The sequence below is a fragment of the Plodia interpunctella genome, chromosome 5 (assembly GCF_027563975.2).
Source record: "Plodia interpunctella isolate USDA-ARS_2022_Savannah chromosome 5, ilPloInte3.2, whole genome shotgun sequence".
Classification (NCBI taxonomy): Eukaryota; Metazoa; Arthropoda; class Insecta; order Lepidoptera; family Pyralidae; genus Plodia; species Plodia interpunctella.
The window spans coordinates 6,654,900-6,665,350 of record NC_071298.1 but is presented as its reverse complement, the minus strand read 5'-3'; the positions used below and the strand labels follow the sequence as shown (position 1 = coordinate 6,665,350).

General features: G+C 33.2%; 1 protein-coding gene across 2 annotated transcripts in view; it reads left to right on the top strand.

Moving 5' to 3' along the window:
• The first annotated feature begins 6,076 nt into the window (after positions 1 to 6,076).
• The window catches only part of LOC128669893 (mucin-2), a 50,217-nt gene continuing 45,842 nt past the window's right edge, over positions 6,077 to 10,451 (top strand). Inside the window, exon 1 of one of the 2 annotated variants that reach the window (XM_053745115.2) lies at positions 6,077 to 6,306. The gene's annotated coding sequence lies outside the window, so the exon portion shown is untranslated. Of the gene's footprint in view, positions 6,420 to 10,451 lie in introns of both variants that reach the window. The other variant, XM_053745113.1, reaches the window with a different exon arrangement.

The following is a 10,451-nucleotide window of genomic DNA, read 5'->3' as shown; positions in this document are numbered from 1 at the left end:
ATCCATTGCGTGGTTTAAAAGAAGAAATTTCAGCAACAGACAGAGACGGAGGGTTAAGTACTTCGCATCCTCCGTCACATTACGTTACATACGTAGGTAGATATGTAGTTAATAACATATATTTTTTTACAATATTTTATTTAATTTGTTAAAATCAATACCCCAATGTTTGCAATAGTACTTACCTTATTCTAACAAAAATGGTAAGAAATTATCAATAAAAATACTAGAGCTCCAGCAATATAAACCATAATGGCCTTGATAATGCCCTCAATACTTTCGCTCGGTTCCAAAGAAGGTCACTCGCTGTTGGCACCTGCTCCAATTATAAATAGCGGGCTTTGTACTCTGGTTTTATATACCTTCATCTAAATCTTTTTTATTTTTTGTTATTGACCACCGCGCAAATGTCGTCCTTCTGATGTAGACATTGTGCGATCTTATTACTTCTCTATTGACACCATTCAACATACTTTTGGATCCTTATTTTCCTCTCTATTGCTATTTAGCCCAAGGACTCGGCTCCCATAAGAATTTCAATTTATAAATTACCATAAAGTGCTATTCCAGCTTATATTCTTACCGTGTGCGAAACAAAAACTTGCCTAATATATTTTGCATGTTTGAATAACAAACATTTTCACATCCTCATTCACTCATATTCAAACTTATCGGATTTATAATTTTAGTAGGTAGGAATTGGAATTAAATTGGGACATATATTTATTAAGTATGAAATATAAATGACGTAGGGTACTTGTTCACTTGTATGGATTTCAGTGATCCAACCTCATCAATCGATCATGAGCAGGGTCGAGTGGACCCGTGGACGAGTGTCCTGATAAGGGTTTAAAGTACGGTCGGAGAAAAAAGATTTTTATTTACATACGCCTGCATCATGTTTATTTATCCCAGATTAAATTGGATCTCAATGATGTTTGAGATAGCATATTTACGTCATCACCGGCCATTATATATTTAATTAAACCCTTCATAAAAGCCTTGGGCACGATGTTGAACCTGGGGCTCCGACGCGTAAAGACTGGAAAGAATCCGAGAAAATATTATATATTTTCATATGAACAAAGGCACATATTTTGACACAAATTAGTTAAATAATGTCACAATTATTTTAATCTATTACTTAAGGAAGGGCATCTAATCCAGACAGTTATGGATATGTTGGATAGGTAAATATGTATTTTTTTTTGCGATCGAGTACATATTAAATCGCCAAGTACGTAAGTAAACGCACTATTTTCTTCTATACGTTTGTACAGTTTTCAACCACAAGGTTAGTTTAGTATTCAAAGCCGGTTCCGCATCCACAATTTCGACATTGCATTTACGAGAACTTGGCCTTTTTCTACAAGAGCCGGAAGTATGGATATACCACATACTAGCTAGACCAATCGAAAATATGAAATCGTTATTTTATTGCGTTTCGTGTTTTACAGTTAAAATTAATAAAATATTTTCCTTTTGCATGCGAGTAGTCTTTATACGGATAGCCGCCTGCCTGACGACATCCCTCTTTGGGAGCTCATTTACGTTGAACCTACCTGTACGTTTGAACAAAATAGTAATTAATTATTTAATATATTTAATTAGGTAGGTATTATAGGAATGAAACAAGCAGTTGTTTTACTATTATTAGTATTTCTTTATTTATGGGACGCGTAGCACGGCAGCGGCACGCTCCGCGATCGCCTTCACCTCTGGAGCTCATAGTTTTTAGTACGGCAAATTTAAGAAAAGAGTAATTGAAACATTTTCGAATGACATGCTGCAAGTTAGCCAATACATAATGAATCAAGCAAATGAATACATACTAACTTTTTGTCAATTGTTCTATCGCTCATAATACAATCAACAGCTTCAGAAAAAGCCAGTGAAACTGATCGAAACTGATATATGCACGAAGATATCTCCCACAGAATAAATGATGTGAAAAATACGGACAATGGCAAACATATAGTAGCCGAATAAGTAGTGCAATGCGGAATTCCAAATATATTATCGCATACGTCGATGCAGCAAAACCGAATGAAAAGCCGCAATGTAAGTAAAACAATGCTACGCGGCCGACGCTACGATCACACAGGTAATTATAATACAATGCTTGTATTATAATTACATTATTTTTTTTTTAAGTAAGGCAAAGACATACCCAAATTATCTACATTACTGAATATGCTTATTTTTGCTTGTGTCGTAATTTTTATGGTTATGATTATAACCATAAAAATTACGAAATAAGCAAAAATAAGCATATTCAGTAATGTAGATAATTTGGGTATGTCTTTGCCTTACTTTAAAAAAATATAATGTAATTATAATGCGAAATAATTCTCTCTCTATTCGGATTTATAGACCTGTTATTTCAGCCTTACTGGATTTTTTGAGTTAAAAATGACACCAGCAATTTTATTTTTGCTAAAACAACTAAAGTATCAACGATATAATGTACTGATCGAACTCTTTAACTGTATTAGTAACTACCATTACAATTCCACAGAACGCAGTTATGCAACCTTATTGTGGAAATCATTAGGTGGATATTATAACAAACTTACTACATATACATATTTACATCACTGTTGTGCTTGTAACAGGGCTACCGTAATGACGTAATGGACAAAGTATTTGCGTTAATAGTTTGGCTTCTATAATTAGAATTTAAATTAATGATCTCGTTTTTATTGATATATGAAATTGAATATATAATACTGGAAGGTTTTGTGCGGAATTTTAATGCAATCTGATTGGATTGCATTATATTTAAAACGTGCTGAAATTAAGTCAGCACAAATACGTATCAACAATTAGTTCGATTAATCAATATTTAATTGTGGGTTCTGACTTCGAATATTTCTTCGAATTCCATAATAACATACAGAAGAACTATTATTTTTCGCACTATCATATTATTTATATTGGCTACTCTAACCACCAGTAGTTACTATCGATATATAGTAAAAGAACGTATGCCGGTTTAGTTTAAATAAACCTGAGCTATCGAGGCAGGGATGTAGCTGTCCTATATAGGGACAAATATATTAGCGATAAATCAAATATATTGTGTAAGTCCCAAAGAAAATTTAAGAAATAATTTTGGGATTCAAACTAAACTACAGTATATTTTATTACATTGTATTGTACTGCACAATTTTTTTGAGCAGATTGAAGACCATGAAACTGAGTTGGTTTTTAAAGAAATCAATATCAATAATTTGTTCTGTGTACTTTTTACGATATAGTGTTTTGTACTGAAAGCCCCAGAGGTCGTTTGATGACCTCTATGACTCTAACAGTGTCAGATAAAAAGCGAAACGTGATAATGCTCTGCTCCTATCATATGCCGCGAATTTACAGCTTAATGTGTGGTTTAAATGTATGTCACACATGCTTTTTAAACTTATTTTTGAAAATAATAATGAGATGAAAAAATTCTGGAATCGAGCGGGAATTGAAACCGCGCCCCAATCTATCCGGGGCAGTGTTCTTAATGTGTGGTATTATACATTGAAAATACAGGTAAACTTTTAACTAGTCACAAACTTTTAACAGGGAGTCAGTATCTGCCAATTTAGTGTAACCACAGGCGCCACTTGTTTTTCGATGTGGCCAAACTAGCGGGAAAATTTTGGACATGCCGGGAAGTTAGGGACAGTTAACCTAACTTTGTACATTATGTAGAGCTCAGGTCAACTCTGCTCTATTGGCAAGTGGTTCATTAAAGCTGGTATTATTTAGAAGTATATAAATAAGTAGTCTAAGTTGCAACAATCTTCTGTCTTATTTAATCAATTTAAAATATAAACACCCGTTAGTAACCGAGTTAGTCCCGAATTAAGTTTGTGACTCGTGTTATGGAATGATACAATCATTACGAATATAGATAAACATTTAAGATCTAGATCAATCTGAAAAATATATTTTCCACCGTGATCTAACCGAATTGAACTAAAATTAGTAGATTTTGAATTTCTAGATATGAGTAAAATAATTTTAAGTAACTATAAACCCGCTATTTCCGTTGCAATTAATGATATAAGCCCTGTTTAACCCAATACCGAAGTGGGGATTTGAAATGAGTCACATGCCGGAATCCTTATTTGTGCCTGGCTCAATTATAGATGTAGGCAAAATGGTGGAACGGATTTAACTAGTTAAACGTTAATCTTGGGGATGCAAGTTTTAATCGAGTATTAACTAGTACGCCCTAAAAATACTCCTCTTACAATTGCGGATATTAAGTTATAAATGTTATAAGTCATTTAATGTGTTCTGATATAAGCTTTTTTAAATTCGATAACTCATAAACTCTGGACCTTTTTAAAATACTTAGATGTGTTAATATATGCATAATACCTATTTCTCAATGTATGCGCTTTGTGTAAAGGCAAACTGTTGAATTTTGTATTATACTGTAACAAAATAAATATATTTGACTTTTGATTATTTTTAAATGCGAGTTTCAGAAAAAGTTAACATTATATATAAAACTGGTATTCATCATATAAGTCCAAAATCTACAAAAATAATCGATAAAGCTCGTAATCATTAAATAAAAGCTTCGGTTACATGTGTGCTTTTTTCTTTATTCAAGAGATATTTCACTTATGTAAATTTCATGTATGTGCAATAAGTGAAATATATTTTGAATAAAAAGTTAAATGTCAAAACTATGAAATCTTTTTGTGCTGAGCTTGCCATTGCTCATATAGAAAAGTTGCGTATACCCTAGAGCAACTACGATAGTAGATAAAACAAGTACATTTATTTTCAACTGATTGGTTTGAAGTGGTTGAAAATAAATCTACTTGTTAGTTAGACTTAGTCTCGGCTTCGCTCGGGTAAAACCATACACCTAAACCTTGCTCTTAAAAATCACTTTAAAAAAAAAAATCCGCATCAAAATCCGTGCATAGTTTTTAAGATTAGGTTAATTAACATATATTGTCAAAATTTCCACATAGTGTATTAGTACAATGTCAAAAATATGAATTGTTCCAACATTCTCTTCATGTACCCACTATATTTGTTTTATGACAAAATAAACAGAATTCACTCATATAAAAATAAGTAGTATAATAATAAGTACTAAGTATATAGTGGATGTGTCGTATGGCACAAATATGTATATAGTATAAATATATATGTATTCAATTTTTAAATATCTAATTTCGTGTTTATTTTTTTATATCTATTACTATCTACGTCTCTTCTGGTAACACGCGTACGACTTACTTTCACGTTTTTATGATGATAAATGGTATCTGAAGTCTGCTCCATATTTCATGCACGCCACAAAACGTTTACTGCAAAACGCCATGTCAGTCTTTTCTGCATCGAAGCGATCCGTGAGTAGTAGTGTATATAGTGTCATCCTAGGTTTCTAATTTCCACATTCAAATGTGTATTTAATGTATAAAAATGTATTTTCTGAAATCTAAACAAATATCTATAACAACAAAATCATTCTCATTGACAAAAACATCATCAACAATGCTCAGTTTGTATAAAATCCATCAATTATGTAATTAAGCTAGTTGAGTTTCAACCTTGCAAATATCTTTGAATTGAAAAATACTATCTTGTCTATCATTGCACATTAAAATCATCATAAACTTTAATATTTGATAAACAACAACTTTCGCTTAAGTAGAGTGAAAATTACAGGAAATTAAAATATTTATTGGAAATTGAAATATTCATTTTAATATGCATCTTCACTCCTTCGAACCAGAGAGCACAGAAGTTCAAATCAGTTAAGGTAGTCCTTGTAAACAGCAATTCTTAACTACTCCGTAACAATTAAACTGTTTTTATTTCCGTTTACCCACATGCTTGTGCAACGACTTGGCATACCTTTCAAATAATTCACAAAGGCACGGTCTCAAGTTAGAACTATTAAGTCTCAAATTCGGGTTTTCCTGAGGCTGCGATATTTCCATCTCTCTTCAGCTTACTACATGTTGAACTTGTTGATGTTGCGTCTCTCTCGAACTTGGAAGGCTTGCGCGGAAAGAGAATGTGGGTAACGAACGACCTTTTGCTGTTATGGGTAAGCAGTGCGGCCCGTGCGTTCACCGGGAGCGGTTCATTCGCTGCTGCTTACACTACATCGCGACCATCTGACAGACTGAAAAAAATTACGTAAATATTACGACACCCACACATTGATTATGAAAGAATTGTAAATTAGTGAGCCTCCGTTCGGCCCTCTATACACGAAACTGAAAATCAACGCTCAGAGAGCATGGAGCGACGTGTTTGAATGTGCGATCCTGTTGGACTCTGGTGATTTTATTTTATTATATTGTTTTCTTACCCCGGCCTTGGTGTTCTCTGGATTGTCCGTCTTTGTGTTTTGTAGTGATTTATTTTTGATTGGATTGACACTTTATTTATTGGTAAGTACGTTTCTCGTATGTTTATTTGTTTGTCATTTATATCTGTCAATACTTGTGTTTTATTTTGCCAATAGTATGTCAATGTTATTTTTATCATTAACATAAAAAGGTTTAATTTTTAATTTTGTAAATGTGAAGGTTCAGCTAATTTTTGACCAGTTTGGCTTATATGGACGCATATCTGCAAACACCTACATTTAATAAAAAACGTTTTTGTAAACCTGCTCTACAACATATAAAATTAATGGATAACACAAGCTCAAAACATATTCTTTAAATATTGATAGTATATAAAGTTCATGCTAACCATTTATAAAACATTAATGTTTTATTTAGACAATTACTAGATAGGTATCTTTTTATTACTGAATATCATAACATAAATTGTATAGACTAGACTACTTTGGTATATTACATTATATTATATACACGTTGGACAGTTTTGCATTTGCAGATCTGAAAAGTTGGTGCCATATGGCGTTCCAACCAAAACCCGTTCCCGAATGAAGCAATAAAATGTCTATTTTAAGAAGCGTTATACTGTTGTTAACAAATGGAAATAAATAATATTAGGCTGAGGGTTGGAATACCTGCCGTAATCATGATAATTATTCACGAGACAAGTGACACACGCGGGCCTTTCGTTAATATTAATATATTGCTTGAAATCAGTCAGCGCGTATGGCGACAAGGGCGGTAAGCATAAGGGATAGACTCTAACTCTATCCACTTTTGAATTTATAATTTAAATTTTTTTACAAAGGAATTATGGAGTCCTGTTTCTTTGGCAGGATCCACTCCGACCTTGGCTATGGGAGCCTGAAGGCGCGAAACTGGGGTCTCCCAAGGGAGCCCTTAGGTCGCCATTCCCCAATTCGACGCTATAAGCAACTCAATTGGTGTTCATATTATTATGTATTTGAATTTAATGCTTCATAGGCATTCTATGTCACGTCTAGCTCTGTATTAGTGTAATGTGTCACTTTCACACAATTATAATGCTCATCCATTAATTAACTTGGCAGGCGAGCCCCTCCAATATCTTGCCTTTTAGTAGTGGTCTAGGTATAGGTAGATAGATTTTTATTGTTTTGAAAATTCCAATAATATTTCAGCGTATAATGATGTAAAAACTTTTGCTTTTGCTAAGGAAAATATAAATTTATACATTATTATGTTATAGATTTATATTTAGTGTATAAAACTGTAAGGTTTAGATAACTTTTTGATATTACTTAAAATTATTGAACGCAAGAAAATCTTTTTTCGACAAAAGCAACAATTACGAACACGTCAATATATATCTACGTGTCAGCTTATGCCTCTGCAATACAAATTTATCAATTAGGACCTAAGGACCTAATCAAATAAAGAAAATATCAAATTGAGCAAAGAAATCTTATTTAAATATTGCGGCTTTAGTAGCAGAAGCAGATGATGTTATGGATCACACAATCAGTTGGCAAAAACATAGTCCAAGCTTTAAAGGCAAGATCGAATGCATAATGCGTAGCGGTGCGTGATAACGATTTGGAATTTTGGCTGTCCTGGGGCTGCGTAGAGTGCGTATGTGGCCTTATGCAGATTTATCTTTAAATAATCAATGCATTCTACAATGCAACTGAAAATCGTAGCACATTTTGCTTTTAATTAATGTCCTATGTCGATTTTAATGCACGAATAACTCACAATGCCAGAATGAATAGGCAAAATATAATCTATAATTTTATGAATAACATCAAATTTATGCATATGAGTGAAAGTTATAAAGCTTTTCTAGATTTATGTTCGGGACCTCCAATAGCGCTCTCCTTCGGCAACACAAGGATATTGCAATTTAGCGACTGTTACTGAAATGCAGATATCCATTGGAGATAACGTGATATGCCGTTGTGTGTACGCTAGGTATCATTGCAAATTTATGTTACTAGAGCAACGTGATACGTCCTCAGAATTCTTAAGAAGCTTCCCAAATTCCCTTGTCATAGACAACGGTACGGTTGTAAGTACATTGAATTTTGTTTCGTCTCACTAATATAACACATTTCTAAATAAAAACAAAACAATTGCATTATTTATTTAGCAAATAATGTTGGTATTAATATAAACTACATTTTAAAACTAAAAAGTCTTTAATGATTTTATTAATTAAAATTACTACTCGACCAATAAGTAGCAAATGAATAGTTTATGTGAAATCTGTTTATTTCAAAGCTTTTGCTTTGAAACTTGACTACTACGTAAATAAGTGAAGGACAAATATTTCCAGTCTTTGATGGTATAATGATAAATCAGGTACTCTACTTCCACATTATAATAATATATTCAGCAAACATTCTTGATTGAGTCTAAACTCCTTGTAAGTAAATATGAAGCTGGTAAACTAATATGTAGTTCTACAAATTCTCTCAACAAACATTATAACAAAATGAATATTTCTCCTCCGAATATTAATTGAAATATCTTACGCAGGCACGAGTGAAAATTAATAGCTTTTCTTTATTTATTCCTTTGTGATGATGATGAATAAAACACATCACCCTCCACAATGAAAATCAAAAATTAATTTTACTTTGTAATTAGAATGTGTACAAATTAATTAATTGTTCCTTTAAAATTGTTATGAGTAATAAAACAAAACAAACTATACTTAAGAGCAGAGCTCACTCTAGCTGATATCATTCTCCTAATGGCTGTTTTAAAAAACTTGTCGCACCAAACAGGAGCGTGGCGCAATTTGCCGGGCTTCTTAAACAAAAGTGGAAAAATCTTTGACCACGCCACGAACTTCCGCCCACAACGAAAACGTGCGCGGATTTCACCGAGCGAATAGTAGCGAATAGAACAATAGTACCTACGCAGCGAGCGACGCCACGAAGTAGAACAGAAACAACAGCAGCGCGAGAGTGACGGACTCTGCGAGGACTATTTAAAAATATTTTTTATAGCGAAATGACCACCGAAACTTTTATAAGCGAAATAATAACCGACCACCTATATAGATATCGAATCATAAATACAGAAATATTGTAGGGAAAAAAAATGTTTTCCAGAATTGTATTGATATATCAGCTATTGTATCTACCTATCTTTATTTAATTCGCGCACTGCCTTCCGGAAAACTGCTACTTTCCAATCAAATAAAAATGGGATAATTTGGAAAAAAATTAAGACTCTTTGAATATGTGGAGAGTACTTGATGGTCACTTAGAAAGCCGCGCCGCCGCCGCGCTGCGCGTCGCTATGACCGATGACGTGAAATTGCCGTTAGCGTTTCGACCAAACTAAATTTGTGAGGACCAGTACAACGCCTCCGAAACAACACTATCTTTGGCGTCAAACAGGGATAATTGAAATAATATACACCTTCGTTGAGTTGTTTTAAGAAATTTCTATTTTGTATTAGGTATATACAAAAGAGCCCATGCATTCGTTGAACGAATTGCGAGTAGATTTAATAGCTACGTTGCAACCAACGCACCTAATGTTAGTTGCTTAATCAGACATCCAAAGTTGTTATCATTTTTTTTGTCTAGTCATATAATTTTTCCTAACCATCATTATATTAACATCAACGTTTCGAAACGAAGATAGTCACGACTGAGTTCAACTAACGCATTTATTAAATACTCGGAATTTGCTTGTTTTATTACTGGATGGAATTTAACTCTATAATTCAGTTGGAAGAGTCGTTGCCCTGTGCATTGGCAGAGATTTGGGTGCAAATCCCATTTGAGCCTCCTTTTTCAACTATAGATGTAAAATATTAATTTAATTATAAACATGAGTGATAGTTATGAATTAGCGACCGTTTGAGTTTGAATGGGTGGTAAGATTAAAGGTACACTTACCTATTGAAAAAAGGAATCATGAGATTTTCTTACTTTTTGTTGTTATCGCGTTATTAGATCCGGCTTTAACATAGATATTTATCATTCATTGTAACAGATCGTGATCGCAATTCTAATTGTAGTAAAAATATCACTAATCTGGCCCAGATTAAGAATACAGTAAAAAGAAAACACATCTTAG